The sequence below is a fragment of the Brachycentrus maculatus genome, unplaced genomic scaffold (assembly GCF_059751285.1).
Source record: "Brachycentrus maculatus isolate JH-2025_06_01 unplaced genomic scaffold, ASM5975128v1 h1tg000210l, whole genome shotgun sequence".
Classification (NCBI taxonomy): domain Eukaryota; kingdom Metazoa; phylum Arthropoda; class Insecta; order Trichoptera; family Brachycentridae; genus Brachycentrus; species Brachycentrus maculatus.
This window is the reverse complement of record NW_028280961.1, coordinates 233,632-253,801: the sequence shown is the minus strand read 5'-3', so window position 1 is coordinate 253,801 and position 20,170 is coordinate 233,632. Positions and strand designations below refer to the sequence as shown.

At 34.4% G+C, this 20,170-nt stretch overlaps 1 protein-coding gene across 1 annotated transcript in view; it reads right to left on the bottom strand.

Annotated features, from left to right (window-relative positions):
* Nucleotides 1-5,317, bottom strand: part of LOC148307094 (uncharacterized) — a 64,301-nt gene extending 58,984 nt beyond the window's left edge. The window contains exon 1 of the mRNA XM_088263948.1: nt 4,984-5,317. The gene's annotated coding sequence lies outside the window, so the exon portion shown is untranslated. The remainder of the gene's footprint in view (nt 1-4,983) is intronic.
* Nucleotides 5,318-20,170: the final 14,853 nt, after the last annotated feature.

Sequence of the window (20,170 nt, the reverse complement as noted above, 5' to 3'; positions counted from 1 at the left end):
TCGCTCACTCCTTTCAACAATGTTATATTTCAAAAAACTTGATTTTTCAGGAGATCGTTTTAAAAAGTTTAAAAATATAATTAAATGTATTAAAAATAAATATCAAGCCACTTATTGAACTTTTTACAGTGCAACAGATCTTTTAAGGTAAAACCTGAACTTTTTTTTCTCAAATTGAAAAATATTTAGTGTATTAAAAAAAATAATAAAACAATACATTTTCTTCGAAATGCAAAAACAACGCTTTCTGCCCTGTAGCGGGTAAATATTAAGTTAAAAATATGCCGCTTTTGCTGGGATATAGTACATTTTCTGGGCATTTCGAAAACATGCACAACTGAAAATTGACGATTTTTGATATTTGACGTTGTTGAAAGGAGTGAGCGATATGCATAAACTTATGTGTATTTGTGTTAATATATATTTTAATTAATGAAATGAAAAAAAAACGGAGGTCATTTTCGCTACGAAAAGGTTTATTTAAAGTACTTATGTGCAAGTTTATAATTGTAGCTGTAGATGTGTAGCTACATTTTGTATATTGTATTTTCAAGGATTATATTGTAAAAGGTTATTTTTTTCTAATTAGTAACGAAACAAACAATTAAAACTTCAATTTATTTCTTGTGTTTTGACACCACAGACTTTGGTAATGTGGATTTGAAAATTTGATGTTAATTAACGCGAAAAAACGTAATCATTCCACCGTAAAGGTCAAAGACCACAAAAGTTCACCTGAACTAGGATGAATCTTACTCTTCACGTTGATTGGATGTCTAATTACTCTCTTAATTTCAATTAATTAACATTGCAAAGCATAAAATAATGTCCGCCTCCGTAGTGTAATGGTCAGCACGCTCGGCTACCGTGCTGGAGATCCCGGGTTTTATTCCCAGGGGGGTCAAATAAATACAAGCGATTTTTTCACTCTAATATTTATTCAATATTATCCTGGACTGGTACCTGAAGCGGAGGGCTGATCACATTTCCTTCATGTTTTAACGATCAAGATAACACTGCGTCTATATCATAGAGGGCACTGCATTATATAAACGCAGTTTTATCTTGATCGTTAACACACGAAGGAAAGGTGATCAGCCCTCCGCTTCAGATACCAGTACAGGGTAATATAGAATAAATGTATTTATTTCCTTTATGTGTCAACAATCGAGGTAACACTAAGTTTACGTGATGCAGAGCCCTATTCATCTTTGGGGTGCGGATAAGGGTATGAAGAATATGAATATACAGTATAACCTCGATATAACGTACTTATTGGGGGGAGGGGGTTTCCGTTAAAGCTGAAAGTCCGTTATATAAGAAAAAGGTTTAAAATAAATCAAACAATTGTTGGGTATATATAATATATCCAAAATTAAACAAGGTTTATTTGCAACATTTTCAGTGTGTCCAAATACTTGTTCACAAAATCTGGATTATCTCCAATTACAGGAGTTACTTTCATATTATTTTTTAACATCTCATCAAAGATGAAGAAGAATATGGAAGTCTGGGCATTTACGGGGCTGACGACCTTTACATCTCACCAATAGATGTCTCTTGTGAAGTTCTAGTGATTCCAGAACAAGGTTTCTAAATTGGTTCATATATATAGAACTTCCAAGAATTTGAGTAGTGTGGTTGTCAATAATGGGTAGAATTGGTGAATGTTACACGTGTGTAAAGTGATCACTCAAACTAGCCTATGACGGTAAATTATCTGGTCAAATTATAAGCTTAATAATAAAAATGAAGGTTTATTTTGTTGAATTCTACATTTATTTATGTATATGTTAATACGTGACGCGTTTCGTCTTCTTAGGACATTATCAAACACTCAATGATGTTTGATAATGTCCTAAGAAGACGAAACGCGTCACGTATTAACATATACATAAATAAATGTAGAATTCAACGAAATATACCTTGTTTAATTTTGGATATATTACCCAACAATTCAATATGGAATTCTACCAACTGTCTGCAGTTACAATAAATAAATCAAAAAATTTAAAGTAAGCTTCTTTGTTCGAAATAGTACGGATTGTCTTTGGTATATACAGCATGTTGCATTTACCTTATGTTGCAGATGTAAAATGATGTAATTGCATGTAGATTGCGTAATAACTAGACCCTAGACCCGTTTGCATTCTGCCCGGAACACGCTCGGACCAGGAAGGCTTCCCAGAAGAGATGCTGCCCATAGAGAGATGTCGGTAGTTATATTTAAAATAAGTGTAATATTTCAGCCGATAGTTGTCGAGGTACCGTTGCGGCAAAATTGAACGGAGCAACATACCGACTGCCTTGGGATAACTGGCTCTCACAGCTGAGTCAATGGCCGCACTGCCTACTAGAAGAATTTTGACACAGCGCTGACAAGAGTTGAACAATACCGGCGTCAATAATTAAATACAGGCGGACCTCAACTTTCGCACATGATTGGTACCTGAAAATGTGTGCGAAAGCTAAATGTTCGAAAGTAGAGTGATGTAAAAAGAAATAATAATAAAAAAACACCAAAAATAGGGCTTTGTAAAGATGTAAGATTATTGGCTAATAAATTTATATGAAAAATCAAGACTATCGATGACATTCTTATTGAAATCTGTAGGGAACTAAGGGAGATATTAAAGTTTAAACATTAGATACATATTTGAATAAAACGGAAAACATGCGTTCCCATACGTCATCAAATTTCCGTCATCGAACGTTTTATGACGTCATATGGTTTATAGAGCTGTAATAGTAGTAGTATGGATTGTTTGTTTACCACCACACTACCATTTGTGTTATACAAATATGAGGGCAGGGGGGGAGGTGGGAGGGTGGAGGGAGCCAATAATTTAGCAATGTTACCAATATTAAAATAACACCATGGTTTCTGTGACGTCATTCATTGCCAACTTACGAAAAAAAATTTTTCGATGGCGAATTTTCCAAAAGAAAATGATGAATGAAAATATTAATTATATCGGCTGTTATAATATAATATAATCCTTTATAGGTTGAGTATGTTAAATTAGATATTCCTCCCGTCTGACAAAGATCCATTACGAGTTTATTCATTACCGCAATAAAAATTTGAATATTAAATTGTCATACTTAATATTTTGCACGTTCTAAATACTAACGCTGAAAACGGTGACCGAATTTATTACCGTTATCGTTTAAATAATAATAAATTTGACTCGTACTATACTGCGTGCGGAAAATCGACATTGGATTTTTCTCATAATGTTGGTTTATTTGCCAGTAAATTAAGATGAGAAATCACAAGACTATCGGTAACATTCTTATTGAAATCTGTAGAGAACTAAGGGTAGATATTTTAATAAAACGAAAAACGGACACCGCTATACGTCATCAAATTTTACGTCATCGGGTGTGTTATGGGGCGTATGTCTATGTATCTGCTTTATAGAGCTGTAATAGTATGTAGTAGTGTGGATTCGTTTCTGCGACGTCATACGTTACCAACGTACGAAAACAACGTATTTACGAAGGCGAATTTTGCAAAAGAGAATGATGAATGAAAATATTGATTAAATCGGCTGTTATAAACACAAAACGAGTCTTACACAATCCTTTACAAATTAGATATTCCTCCCGAGTGATAATACCCTATTCGTTCGTTAAGAGAAAAATGTGACTAATTGAAATTTTATAAATTTAAGAAAAATATAAATTATATTTTTATTCTAATTTTTCATATTTTTCCTTCTTATAGATCCTCGGATTTGTGTGTTCAGTTATAATTAATTTAATTGGCATCATACTGTATCGAATCGAAGCGGTGTTATTTTGATTACTCAAGCAAGATTGCTGAACGCTTTAACCACTACAAAATATATACAACTTAGAAAATGAATGCAATGTGGATGTTCAATAATTGGTAAAATGGTGATCGATACACAGGCATATAAAGTGATCACTTAAGCCCGCCTACAACATGTCACTAAAAATGACAAAAAAAATACATACTCTTTTACCATAACAAAATGCATAATGTGTATGGGTAATAATGTAATCTATAATGTGTACTTTGATTATTAAAAAAAATAATAGTAAAATGAACTCCCTCTCTTAACACAAGTATCTAATTTATTAGAGGGGTAGAAACGTTATATTTGAAATGTATTGTATATTTACCAACTATTTATTATTATTTAAATATGTATTGTAAAAAGAAATCAATAAAAAATAAATGGGACGTCTATAAAATAATATATCTTGGAAAAAAATCATTAATGGAAAATAAGACTTTTCTATTGTATGTACTTCAATATATATAAATCAGTAGTGTGGTTGTCAATCATGGATAGAATGTATAAATATTACACATGTATAAAGTCATCACTTAAACCAGCATAGACAGGTCGGAAGCCTTTTAAATTCTCAGACTTCCAGATCCTTTTTCATCCCTGTTGAGATTATCAATGTAAATAACTAATAAGTGCAGACAACCCCAAAATTTGTGTACAATGATTTGGACATTTAGTACCTGAGGCGTAGGACTGATTACCTTGCCATGTATGTATACAACTTTCAAGAAAACATTGCATCGATACGATGCAGTGCCCTATGCACCATCGGGTGGAAAAATGAGCTAGAAGGAGAAGTACGAAAAATATTTACGATATATCTGCTTCTAAATAAAATAAAACCGTTAAATTTTTCTTAAAATCTATTATTTAGGTACCTACATAACCACGGTTTTAAAAATCGCTAGGGTTTAGTAAGTAGGTACTTACTTGTATAAAAAATAAAATGGGTATATCATTATTTGCGCTAAAGAAAGTAGTAGAACATTATTTCTCTGTCGTGTTCCCGCAAGATTTCCTTGCAAAATGTCAGCTATACCTTTTTGTATGAATCTGTATGTGTATTGTATTTACTAAAATAGGTCCTTAGAATGAAAACGGGTTCAGGTCCTTGAAGACGTAAACACAACAAAAGTAAAAGGACACAAGTAAGACTCACCAATACAGAGTTATTCCAAGGAATTCGGTTAATTCTTTCAACTATTTCACTGAAAAAAAAACGAAGAAACACCAAATAATTTAACAGTATTTTGAACTGCAGTCACTATGAATGTTTTCGGCGGGCGAAAAGGTCACTAAGAGTGTTAAAAGACGATCAGAGAACGGTCGGCGTTCCTGTCAAATGGCGCGTTCGGTTTCTCGACCAATGGGAGGCGGTTAGTCGGAATTGCGGATCGAGCGATTGGACGTTGTGGAGAAATGGCCGGCGGTTCGCGCGCCAAGACGGACGGCTAGATACGTGCGCAGCGGCGGACGGAGAGCGCCACACTACCGCGGGACAAGTCTCGAGCCCCATGAAGCGATGGCCTCGATAAAATTAAGAATTGCTTCTGGCACGAGCAGACCAAACTGTGGCGCGGGCACCGAGGAAATTGATAACAATAAACCAGTTCCCAGTAATAATAGTGTTAATTTTCTTCTTTATATAGATCTTCAGAATCTGTTTGTGCCTCCACCTGTTGCTCTTGGGATAGTACTAACAATAATAGTAATATAAGGAATAATCGGCGGGTATGTACGAAGTCCACCTCCATAGTGTAGTGGCTCGATAGGCTACCTTGCTGGAGGTCTCGGGTTCGATTCCCAAGAGGGTCAAAATAAATATACGTGATTTTCCCGTCTAATATTGATTTAATATCAGACTGAAAGTAGTACCTGAAGTGCAAGGCTGATCACCTTTCCTTCGTATATTTAACGAGCAAGATAACACTGCGTTTAAATGATGCAGTACCCTATGCACCATTGGGTGTGGATAAAGGTTAGAAGAAGATGTCCGAGGAGATGCATGAATGTGGAATAGACAATGATTGTTTGCAAAGACAGATTTGTGCAGCATTCTTTCCTTTCTGCCTACCCTTGTGGGAAAGGGGCTTGACGGATAGTTAGTTGTAACATGTGATTTTTCACTTATTTATAACATTCATTACTTGTTCACTTTCATTACATTCTTTACATCATTCGTCACTTGTTTATATTATTCATCAGAACCGTCGAGACGCTGTTTAGAGCTGCCCAAGCAAGGACAATTACTCTCAAGTGATAGTTGACCTCAGGGGGACTTGACATGACATGCACATAAGAAGGAGATAACTTTCATTCAAAATCATACTAGTGGTAGGTAACTAAAACGCAGAACTGGGCTTCTTTCCTTCATATATAACGATTAAGATAAAAATATGATTACTACTGTAATATGATCACCTACATGTGTAGGTGTAACCTACATATTACGTCACTGTTGCAACAATGACGTAATTAAACTTTTATAAATATTACAGGAGATGCCATTCAGACGTTGTAGCAACAGAAATGGCGCCATTTGACTCAATTCTACAATGTCACTCACGCCATCTCGCAGCATTTCACCACAAAATCAATTCTGTCCATGTTTCTCCCGAAGTAAATAGTTTTTCCACAAATTTTGACATGTTTAACTTGTTTTTTAAAAAAAGGTGTAATTACATCATTGTTGAATCAAATAAGCGATATATGTCAAATACCTAAGTAATGCCAATCAATAACCATATTTACTGACATAAGTCCTGATAATATTTGATCTAGCGACGAAAAATTCACACAAAAAAATATATTTAGCCGGTCCTCATCCCCTGTATTATACTCATTACAAAAAGGAAGCTGAAAACAGAAAATTCAGCGTCAGGAGCCCATTAAAAAAAGTTTGACATTCCTCGTTTCCAGCATAACATCGGCGCAGGGCACTCCCGCCTCACGCACACCAGCACAGCTCACCTGTGTTACATTACACCCACCAACACACTCGCAATACACCTGTGGAGCACCCACACCAGCGCATGATCAATTCGCATTCACACGCTACGGCCAGAACTATTCACTTTTAATGTAACAGCATACCATCACACACACAAACACACACATGCCACTTGTGACCAAAATAAGAAATCGGGTGATAAAAAATAAACAGGTACTACTAAATCGAAAATGCACAGCGTGTTGCATTCTTCTACATGACCCTATGGTAATCATAAGTGGTACAACAAGGCACCACATAAAACCGATGCGATGTTATCTTGATCGTAATATATAGTGAATTTGTTCAATTTGGCTACGAATGCTGGACGATATATAACACCTACTCTAGGCGACTAGAACCTGCTGAAATGCGAAATTAGATTTTTTCAATTTATTTAGTGATTTACAACATTTTGAGTGTGTCCAAATACTTGTTCACAAATCTGGATTATCTCCAATTACAGGAGTTATTTTTCATATTATTTTTTGACATTTTCTTCATCTCACCAATAGATGTCTGTAGTGAAATTCTAGTGATTCAAGAACAATGTTTCTAAATTGGTTCATATATATAGAATTTCCAAGAATATGAGTAGTGTGGTTGTCAATAATGGGTAGAGTTGGTGAATGTTACAAGTGTGTAAAGTGATCAATTGAACCAGCCTATGACGGTCGTCAGCCCCGTAAATGCCCTTTTTTGCCTAGAATTTTCACTCATGAATTACATGAAATTATAGTTATTTTAAACATAAAGAGTTAATCCACTCACGAGTAACATAGGCTATGAAACTTATAAAGTTGAAGCCTGAGTAGGGACATGATAAACGGTGTTGCATAAGCCGTAGCTAGATTTCAGAGTCACTTGGACGTTAGGTAATTTATAAATATATATATTGAGTAGTGTGGTTGTCAATAATGGGTAGAATTGGTGAATGTTGCACGTGTGTAAAGTGATAATTTAAACCAGCCTATGACGGTCGTCAGCCCCGTAAATGCCCAGACTTCCTTATTCTTCTTCATCTTTGACGAGATGTCAAAAAATATTATTTTGTAATAATTAATATATACTCATATATTACAAAATGTCCACCAATTATCCGCCTCCGTAGTGTAATGGTCAGCACGCTCGGCTACCATTCTGGAGGTCCCGGGTTCGATTCCCAGGGGGGGGGGCCAATAAATTAAAGTGATTTTTTCACTCTAAAATTTATTCAATATTACCCTGGACTGTAACCTGAAGCAAAGGGCTGATCACCTTTCCTTCGTGCGTTAACGATCAAGATAGCACTGTGTTTATATAATGCAGTGCCCTATGCATCATTGGGGTGCGGATAAGGGTTTGAATTGAATTACAAACTAAAATTTCAAAGCGTCTCATCAGAGATGTAGAAGAATATGGAAGTCTGGGCATTTGCGGGGCTGACGACCGTCATAGGCTGGTTTATTCTTCTTCATCTTTGATGAGACGTCAAAAAATAATATGAAAATAACTCCTGTAATTGGAGATAGTCCAGATTTTGTGAACAAGTGTTTGAAGCAGGTTCTAGTTGCCTAGGGTAGGTGTTATACATCTTCCAGAATTCGGAGCCGATTTGAAAAAATTCACTATATATTACGATCAAGATAACATCTCATCGGTTTTATGTGGTGGGTATATATATATATATATATATATATATATATATATATATATATATATATATATATGTGTGTGTATATATATATATACAAATATTTATATATATATATATATATATATATATATATATATATATATATATATATATATATATATATATATATATATATATATATATATATATATATATATATATATATATATATATATATATATATATATATTTATATATATATTTATATATATATTTTTAAACCCTTATCCGCACCCGATGGTGCATAGGGCACTGCGTCATATAAACGCAGTGTTATCTTGATTGTTTACACATGAAGAAAAGGTGATCAGCCCTCCGCTTCAGGTACCAGTCCTATATATATATATATATATATATATATATATATATATATATATATATATATATATATATATATTTATATAAATATATATATATATATATATATATATATATATATATATATATATTTATATAAATATATATATATATATATATATATATATATATATATATATATATATATTTATATAAATATATATATATATATATATATATATATATATATATATATATATATATATATATATATATATATATATATATATATACATATATATATATATATATATATATATATATATATATATATATATATTATATATATATATATATATATATATATATATATATATATATATATATATATATATTTATATATATATATATATATATGTATATATATATATATATATATATATATATATATATATATATATATATTTTTTTTTTTTTTTTTTTTAACTCTTTATTCCAGCTTGACTAAGTGGTGGGTGCAATACTTAGTCAGCCATATATGTTTTACAACATTTTATTTAAACAATGAAATTAGAAATAAGAAGGAAATAAGAAATTGAAAGAAATATTAAAAAATAAAAATAAAATAAAATAAAAATAAAAATAAAAATAAAAATAATAATAAATTTGGAGAGATGTAGACGAAAATTAGCTCGCTGGCAAACGCAGCACTGCGCTCCAGTGCCGCCACATGTCCAGCCCCCATCTGTGCTCCACAAGCCGCTTTATGATGAGGTTGGAGCTCTTCATCAGCCTCTCCCGGAAGCCTGCCACTCGGTGCCTTAACAGGCCATCCCAATGTGGTAGGCGTGCTGTGGCAAACATACCACTCGCGCTGCAGTGTCGGGGTAACTTCATTAAAGCTCTGTAGCCGTTATTGTAGCATATTTTCATGCTCTTTAAGCTTCGTTGTGTAACCTTACACCATAGCTCGCTGCCGTATTGCTGCGTACACAACACTTGGAACAGTCTATTTTTTACCTGCGCGGAGCAGTGGGCAAAGCGGCGTGTCAGCATATTGGACCGCACGCAATGAGCACGATACTGGCGCTTGATGTCCTCATCATCCGCACAGTTCTCCTGTAGGATATGTCCCAAATACTTGAAGCTACTTACCCGCTTAACTTCTTGTCCATTTATAGTTATGGGCGGTACCTTTAATGAGTAATTTTTGGGTTTAAATACCACAAGCTCACATTTTTTGGCGTTGTACTCTAGGCCGTTTTCTGTGGCATAACATTCACAAATGGCAATAAGTTTACGTAGGCCAGCTATCGATGGTGCCATCAGGACCATATCATCGGCGTATGAGATGGCATTCACTCTCCCTCCTCCTATGGAGCATCCCGCATTTACTTGGTTTAACCTATCATGTAATGCATCCACGTAAAGGTTAAATAGGCTAGGAGATGTGATTCCACCTTGTTTGAGTCCTCGCTGAGCTTTAAACGGAGTTGAGGTTTCGGTCCCCCATTTTACTCTATAAATGAGATTTTCGTTCCAGTTTTTTAACATGCATTTCGTCGTAGGACATTCAATTGATTTTTGTATTTTTTCTTCCAAAATGTGATGTACTACTGTATCATATGCTTTCCTGAGATCCATAAAACAGGCATATACTGGCGTATTTCGGCGCACATATATATTTATAGTATTTTTAACAGCGAAGACAGCTGTGTCCGTTCCCGATCCTTTTTTAAAACCAAATTGGTTGTCGGTCGTTTTTAGGTTTTCAACAGCTTTCTCCATCATTATGTTTTCTATGGTTTTTGCCGCCATGGTGGAAAATCGCTATTGGCCTGTAATTTTCTTTTTCTGTTAAATTTCCCATAGGATTTTTTGCAATAGGTATAATTATTGACGTACACAGAGACTCAGGTATGAACGAGTGCCGGAACATTGCTGTGAAAGCTAGCGCCCACAGTACGTGTATTCTCGCGCTAGCATATCTAAGGTACTCAGCACAAATTTCGTCTCCTCCGGCGGCTTTATTACATTTCAGTGACCTAATGGCAGTCTGGATTTCCTTCACTTGTATAATGCAGGGACTCAGTGGATGCATATTGTTAGCATTATTATTGTAAATATTACAATTTTCCGCACTTCCTGTTTTCTCATACATTGAACTGAAGTGGGCTTTCCATAGTTCGCTGATTTTTCCGTCACCCGTTATGTTATCAATTTCTGTGGGTCTTGTAGCTTTGGACGATCTCATTTTATTTGTTTGTTTCCAGAACATTTTGAAATCAGCAGTAAGCATATTCTTTGCCAATATATCGGCTTGCATCTGTTTTTTTATTCTTCACCACCGTGCGTAGATTTGTTTTGAAAATACTTCGCGTTTCCGCTCTCCTCTGGGCAACTGGTCCTGTAGACGGTTTTCCCTCTATGAGCCACGCTTTGAAGGCATTTCGTGCATTAATATGGCTTTGTTTTACTTGCTCATTCCATCCTGGAATGTTTCCTGAATTTTGTTTTCCGCTTTTGGGCCCCCCTGCATTCACTTTAAATGCAAGTTGTGCGGCATTTCGCATAGCTTTTATCGTACTTTCGTAAAATTCTTTAATAATGAATTTATGATGTGGGTTTATACACTGTTCACATGTTAAAGCTTCGTAAGGAATTATTATTTTCTTAAAGAGCGACTCTGTCTTATCGTGGTATTTCTTCAGTTGTATTTGACTGTATTTGTTCCAATTAATTTTTTCCTCATTTATTTGAGTATTACTTTTAGATGTATATTTACACTTCATCTCCACTTGTATGTGTAGTGGAAAATGGTCGGACATCTGTTGGTTGTCGTCAATATGGATATTTGTGATCCGCTGTTCGAGCGTACTGGATATTATACAATGGTCCAACCAAGAGGTAGTATTATGCGCCTCACTGAAGAACGTAAAGGAGCTGATGTCGAGTTTTTTCACGTCATAGATACTATACTCGTTTTCCTGAGAAAAGGCATCTAATTCCTCCATGAATCTACTGTGTATGGGCGCATTGAAATCTCCCATACAAATTAACTCATTCACTTGAGTTTCATCTACGATAGCTGTAACTCGGCTCAAGATGTCCACAAAGACAGGCAGGTTTTCGTTGCAACATACTGGCATATAAACATTTACCAATAGAGTGACTCCGTGGCTATGTTGTATGGTTATTGCCGCCATCCGATCGTCACCACATTCGATAATAGTTACATTAGCAATTTGCTTCCTTACCAGTATGGCTACGCCTCCGTGTGGTCTTCCCTGGATTATTTCCTCGGAAGAGTTCATTGCTGATGTTCCAGTGGCCAGAAACTCCTCGTGGATACTATTCAGGAAGTTTAAGTCGTCCTTCATCAACCAGGTTTCTTGTAGGAGAAGAATGTCAACATTGTTGCAAATTTCGTGTATACCCGGTGCTATGCGATGTACTGATTTACAGTTGTAGGAACATATTCTAATGGAATTGTTCATGATGAAATATTAGTTTTTTTTTTTCGCTATAAAAAAATCGTCGTACAAAAGAGTACTGTGGCCAAATATCTCCGTTTAGTGTGGTACTATACATGGATTCAGGAACTCCTATTTTAAAAGTCTTATAATCACCCGATTTTGTTTGTAACTCCTCACATTTATGAACGTCCACATCTTTTGTTTTCAGAAAGTCAATGATCATCTCACAATTCGTTTCTAGACTTAATCTCGATACCACTAAATATTTAACATTTTCTATTGCCTTAAGCCCAGACGAGACATTACTGCCTCGTATGGCGTTTTTATTTTTGAATTTTGGGCGTTTATTATCGTTATTATTGGAGTTATTTTTACTCTTTGCATTTTTAACGATTGTCCACTGGCTAGAAGATTCAGTAATATTATTTACATTTTGAGTTTTGTTTTTAGTGACATCTGTCAATTCATTTCCAACTATTTCGCTATAGAGCGTTGGTGGCTTTGGGTCGCTGTTCACAGATGGCGTTATCTCTTTGTTCGGTATGAATTTTTCATGCTGTCTCCTACCTACATTATGGTGGTCGTTTACGTTATGTTGACGTTTAATTTCTGCCACTTCACATTTCAGAGATTGGATCGATTCCGAATTCTTTGGCGTTTCAATGTTTAACTTATGGATTTCGTTCTTAAGATATGTTAACTCTCTAAGTAGAGAACTCACATCGATATAGTCAAACGTGATGGGAGGCAGTCTATTGATGTTTAGCACAGCGAATTTGGGCAGAGTATCTGGGTCTGTCTCTCTCAGAATTTTAATAATATCGTTGATATTACGTTTCTTCTTACCTTCGCCCACTCTTCTGGTTTGTGCAGCAGGCACGTAGGTTATTAAGATTGCCTTTGCGGCATCTATTTCGTCTTCCTTGAAGAATTCACAAAGTTGGCACAAACTGACTTCGTCCATAACATATATATATATATATATATATATATATATATATATATATATATATATATATATATATATATATATATATATATATATATAATTTCTTATTCTAAAAAACAAAAAAAGATTCTTCAAAAGATTATCCAAATAGATTCTTTTAAAAATCGAGCGTAAGGACATTCTGATTTGAACGCTTGAAATCTGGGCCTTAAAATGACTAACCACAAAAAAATTCTAAAAATATGAATAGCATATGCATTTTTATTCGTATAGATTCTGTACACTTCAGTCAGATGGTCGCTCAAGTAAATGTGGATATTATCGATAATTTATTGATCTTCAATCAAAGGAAAATGAGCACGAGATCGCGTAGGTACTTTCTGCACTCTCTCGAGTCATAAGTTAGTGGAACGCGGCATCCGCAGTTGCAGGTAACCCATATACCCAAACTCTGTTCTCGGCGTCTTGGGCCATGTTCGATCACATCCGCTGATCGTCTAGTGATCACACATTGATTACTTTAAATTATCGTTATTGCGAAGCGCAGTGTTGCCATCGCCAGTGATCTAATCTTCCCTCTGAATGCTGGGAACAAAGTGGATTGCGTACGGAATTCAGTTTTAGCAAATAAAAACCTTTCAGCGAAAGCTTAACTGGAAGAATACGATGGAGTCCTGGTTCCAACTCTGTAAATGTATGGAAGCGGTGTTAGCAAAAGAAGCACGAAATTAGGCTGAATTCAGTCGAAATGCGTTCTCTCAAACGAGTGTGCCGCAAATGGAATAATCGGCGAGTATGTATGAGGAGATGCATGAATTTGGAAAAAGGGAAGATTGTTTGCAAAGGTAAATAGATTGGTGTGGTATTCTATACTAAAACATGATTTTAAAAAAATCAAAACACAGGTACATATATACTCGTATTTACGCATAGGTGTATAAAATGAACAAAATCATTAAAAACAAAGAACAAAACCATTATTACATGATTTTCAGACAAAAACAAAAACAAAATAATGCACATTTCGAAATGACGACACTTTATGACAATATATCTAGTACATTTGTTATGACGTACTTGAAGTCCCATCCCATTAAAAAAATACAATGCAAAGTGCGTGCATTGTTTTAGCGTTTGAGCTCTTGTATTTATTTTATTGCTAGATTGATATATTACTTTCAAATAATGTGCTAGATCTAATGGATAAAGTAATATCGTACAATAAGAGCGTTCGTGCACTACACGGAATTTTACCGTCCGGCCGTCCGGTTTTTAAAAATAAAAGCGACTACGACAGTTTAGCGTGATCGAATTAACGCACCGTGATCACGCACTGATCCGAAGAAAGACGGCCAAAAGCACAAGCCAATCCAAGCCAAGCTAATCGGACTGCCGGACGGTAAATTCCTGTATTGCACAAGCGCCCTAAGTCGGGTGAGTGTTTTGACCTCCGCCGAACCCGGGAGACTGACTCACCAAACCCCTGGGGTTTCATCGAACCCAGGTTAAGAACCACTGCGTTAGAGCGATCATTCAATGATCAGAAGTAGTAACAGAACGCTCTGAAGTCTCTCTACTTCTTTGTGCCTAGTAGCTTCTCGCATGCACTGTTCATACTCGTAAACTAATTCAATATAACATGCCGACTTCCGACTGGTATACTCTGCAGTCTACAGGATGTTACAAACAGATGTTATAACCGGAAGCTGTATAAAAGGTGAGTGAAAATGGTAATGAAAATTATATCGTGATATATTTTCGACTTATGCTTGAATTGGCGGTTTTAAATCAATCTATATCGCGCACCTAGATCAAAACTGTATCGACTCAAAAATTATGATTTTTTAGACAGTCACTTATTCAGATTCTACAAACGAAGACGCATACCATATATCAATTTATCCGATTTGTCAATATCTTAAAAATTATTCAGTATATAGCACTACATATTCCTTTTGGTGAATAAAAGAGTTCGATTCTCTCTGCCTACCCCTTCGGGGAAGCGGCGTAATGGTTGGTTAGTTAATTACAATGAAATGTTTTAATGTAAATATTCTTAAGTATGCATTGTCCATTCATAAAAGAAAACAGGAAACTTGTATTACATAAGACGACATCACTATAAGTTTTTCGTCTCTCCTGAAAAAACAGTTATTTTGAGTTGATACTCTTTTGACCTAGGGGTGCGATATAATAAAATAAAAATAAATATTTATTTGTTAAATATATACAGTCAACCCCCCTTTAACGTTGAAATAAATACTACGTTATCGGAGAGAACGTTATAGAGGATAAATGTTTTTAAATTGTATTTTAATATAATAATGGCTCATATCAGTTATTTCGGCTGGTTTGAATGTAAAAATACAATTTAAAACATTAACTTCTTATAACTTTTCTTCGACAACGCGGTACCCGTCAACGTTATAGGGGGGTTACTGTATTTACATATGTATAAACACATATAAACATTCATTTAAAAATTCATATTAACATAATTGACTTTTTTGCAAAGACCCACCAAGCCACCTTATGTGTCTTGCAGGTGGAGTCTTAAAAAATGTAATTCCAACCCCATCAGCGAAAGCTAAACTGGCAGTACACAATGGAGTCCTGGTTTCAACCCTAATGTATGGAAGTGAGGCATAGAGTTGTCAAAAGAAGGATGAAAGAAGAAATTTGATTATTTTTGTAAAACGTCCAATTTTATCAGTCGAACGTCCAATTTAGTTAGTTAAACGTCTAATTTGATTAGTTAAACGACCAATTTGATTAGTTAAACGTCCAATTTAATTAGTTAAACGACAATTTTTTTTAATTAAACGTCAAATTTGACTAGTTTAACGTCCAATTTACTTAGTTAAACATCCAATTTGATTAGGTAAACGTTCAATTTGATTAGTTAAACGTCCAATTTGATTAGTTAAACGTCCAATTAGATTTTAAAGGCATCCAAATTGGTTCTTAAAACGTAAAATTTTAAGTGAAAACCCTGTATTGTCTGTAGAAGTCAGAAGTGTATAATGATTTTTTTGTATGATATTCATAAATCGATTAAAACTTAATAATGAACATAAAACCCAGGTTTTATTCATTTTAAGGTTCCTATGAAACATGTGGTGTTTCTAAGCGGTCCCGTTACCAAAAAAGTTTGAGAGTCGCTTATAGAATCTCAAGTTTTTTCTTGTAATTTAAATACAATCAAACCTTAAATCTGGCTCTGTATAAAACATAAGTAAGTACTTATTAAAATGTTATAGTTTTCTCAGACAGTAAGCATTATCTGGTTATTTATTTTCACATATCAATCAGCGGCAACAATCACAGAAATAAATCCACTCATTCTGAAAACTCCCAAAATGTGGAATACATGATTACATTCTCGAAAAAAGGTACATAGAAAACCAACCATGGCAATATATTTTAACTTTATAAAATAAATAAAATTAAGACTCCGTTTTGAATCAGTTTTATTTTCGTATTATTTTTTCAAACGGTTTTGACCGTTTGAAAAAATAACCGTGTCTTTTTCAGGATATGTTATTAGTTTCGGCAAGCATCTTGTCTTCTCCAGTTTGGGGGTCTCGATGCTTGTCTTCTTTAAGATATATTGACGGTTTCTAGCATACAAAAAAAAGTCTCTGCGTAATAAAAGCTTTTTAAATCCAATCATAGATGTATGTTTTGAACTCAATCACGGAACATCAAGAGATGGATCATATATGTATGACTTGAATTGGAATTCGAGAAGTGTGAGTGAATTTACGTAATGTACAGGAATATATGGATAATAAAAACAAGATTTTTCTGGAAACAGAATGGATATACAGTAAAACCCAAATTTTACGTCCCCGGATTTAACATTTTCCCGCCAATCGCGTGTAATTATTTCAGTCTCGATATATTTTCGTATATTTATTACCTGCATTTACGTTTTTCCCCCAGTTTACGTCTAAAATATCCTGTTATTTGATTTTTGTCTCTAACTGTGACGCTTTTTTTTACATCAATCGCAGTTTTTACGTTTTTTGTTTGCTTTGTTCCTCAAGTCAATTGCAGTTTTTACAAAAAAATCAATTAAAATGTTTTTTTTAATGCATTTCCCTCCACATTTTTTTCTATGCAAAAATTCTCAACTACATAATTTTCACAGGAAATAATGAAAATTAATTTTTTTTTTCAATACCCCGAATTCATATTTTCCCCTTCTTCTTCTGCTTCTTCTGCGCCTTGTGGCCTGTTTTTATGAGGGATTAGCCTCCTGCGATGTCGATTTCCAGCTGTCTATCAAATTTTCCCTCCATTTTTTTCAGTCCTTTTAAAAACGTAAATAGGGGTTTCACTATGTTTAAAATAATCGCGTGTCAGTAATGATTTACAATTAATACATAGATACACAGTATATGAGAGTCAGTGATGCGGAAATTATTAGTCTACGTACTCGTATGATGCATTGTTACCGACGTACTGAAATCTCAATTCTTGGTAATATGGTATTATCCATTGTTTGATGAGACCCAGGCTTTGGTTACCAGGTCTTCTAAACTCGAAAAAGATCATTTATATGTTAGTATTTATAAGGGGGTACTCTGAAACGTAAAAATTTAGTACCACACCTGTTTTCTGCGCACATTTTTTCTTAGAATATCTAAATATGTATTAGAATATATACTGATGTCTGGAATAATATATTATTTTGAGAAATAAAAAGACTTTGTGTTTTGATCCACTCAAATCATCATTAACCAACTAGTTTCGGCAACAACCTGTTGCCCTCTTCAGGGTTTAACTTTTGATAAATTACTAGTTGGTTAATAAAAATGTGAATGGATCAAAACACAAAGTCTTTTTATTTCTCAAAATAATATATCAATTTAATGCTTTCAATATTCAAAACATCTGGAATAATATATATTGATATATAGAGTATACATAAATAAATATGTATCTATCCGCCTCCGTAGCGTAATGGTCAGCAGGCTCGTGTACCGTAGAGGTCCCGGGTTCAATTCCCAGGGAGGGTAGTCAAATAAATATATAAAAAAATTCACTCTGATATTTATTTAATATTACTCTGGACTAGTTCCTGAAACGGAGGGCTGATCAACTTTCCTGATCAAGATAACACTGTGTCAATACGATGCAGTGACCTATTTTTTTTAATACAAAAACGGCGTTTTAAAAAAAATTATTTACTTCATGTTACCTGGCTTTAAAGATAATTATGTTGCTATTTAACGCCTCTCATTTTTGCATTGAATAAAAAAAAATAGTTATTTTTTTGAACACGTTCGATCCAAAAGGTTGACGATTTCTTTTGTCGGTAAATATATCATTCATCGCGAGAGCACCTCGTGAGATAGAAGATCGCAGGTACAAATACTGACTGTGAAACAATAACTCCGTAATTATGGTTTCCATCAATACGATGAAGGTACAACTGAATTGGAACATATGAGAATATAAAGCATACATTGTAGGATGATATACTTGTCTTCGTGAAGGCTGAGTTTCATTCTTTCGGATAAGATAATACTCTCCGTTGCATCATCCGAGAAAACGTGCATTCTATTTATCTAATGAAGTCAAACTGCTTAGGCGGCGGTTCGAAAGTCAATAACAGGGTATTATCACTTGGGAGGAATATCTAATTCAACATACTCAACATATAAAGGATTGTATAAGACTCATTTTGTGTTTATAACAGACGATATAATTAATATTTTCATTCATCATTTTCTTTTGGAAAATTCGCCTTCGAAAAAACCTTATTTTCGTAAGTTGGCAGTGGATGACGTCACAGAAACGTTGGAGTTATTTTAATATTGATAACATTGCTAAATTATTGGCGGCTCTAATTGCTCATGTCTATGGTCCACCCTTCCACCCCTCACATTTGTATTACACAAACGGTAGTGTAGTGGTAAACAAACAATCCATACTACTACTATTACAGCTCTTTAATATGACGTCATAAAACGTTCGATTGGAAGCCCTGTAAATGCCCAGACTTCCATATTCTTCTTCATCTATATAGAGGTGTCAAAAAATAATGTAAAAAAATAACTCCTGATTGGAGGTAATCCAGATTTGTGAACAAGTACTTGGACACACTCAAAATGTTGGTTGATATGGTCTAGTCACGGTACTCGGCGAGTGTTTGACGAGTTATCGGGTCGCAAAGCAGCCTTCACATTTCGTTATACGGTGTTACGAAACGGAGCCATCTTCTGGGATCACTTCCAATCGCACGGCTAGCTACTCACTGCGCTGCTCGCAGACTCGCGAACTTTTACCATATCGGTCACTCGTTTCAACAACGTCATATATCAAAAATCGTCAATTTTCAGTTGTGCGTGTTTTCGAAATGCCCAGAAAATGTACTATATCCCAGCAAAAGTGGCATATTTTTAACTTAATATTTACCCGCTACAGGGCAGAAAATGATGTTTTCGCATTTTGAAGAAAATGTATTGTTTAATTTTTTAAAAATATATTAAATATTTTTCAAATGGAGAAAAAACATTTGGGTTTTACCTAAAAAGATCTGTTGCACAGTAAAAAGTTCAATAAGTGGCTTGATATTTATTTTTAATACATGGTATTATATTTTTAAACTTTAAAAACGTTCTCCTGATTTATGACGTTCTTGAAAGGAGTGAGCGATATGTCATGGGCAATTAATATGAAAAAAATTCTATGCTAATAAATTAATATGAAAAATCACAAGACTATCGGTAGCATTCCTATTGAAATATGTAGAGAAATAAGGAATATATGAAGATTTAAACTTTAGATATTTTCATAAAACGAAAAACGTGCGTTTGCATACGTCATCAAATTTCCGTCATTGAACGTTTTATGGCGTCATATGGTTTATAGAGCTGTAATAGAAGTAGTGTGGATTGTTTGTTTACAAATACACTACCATTTGTGTTATGCAAATATGAGGGGAGGGGG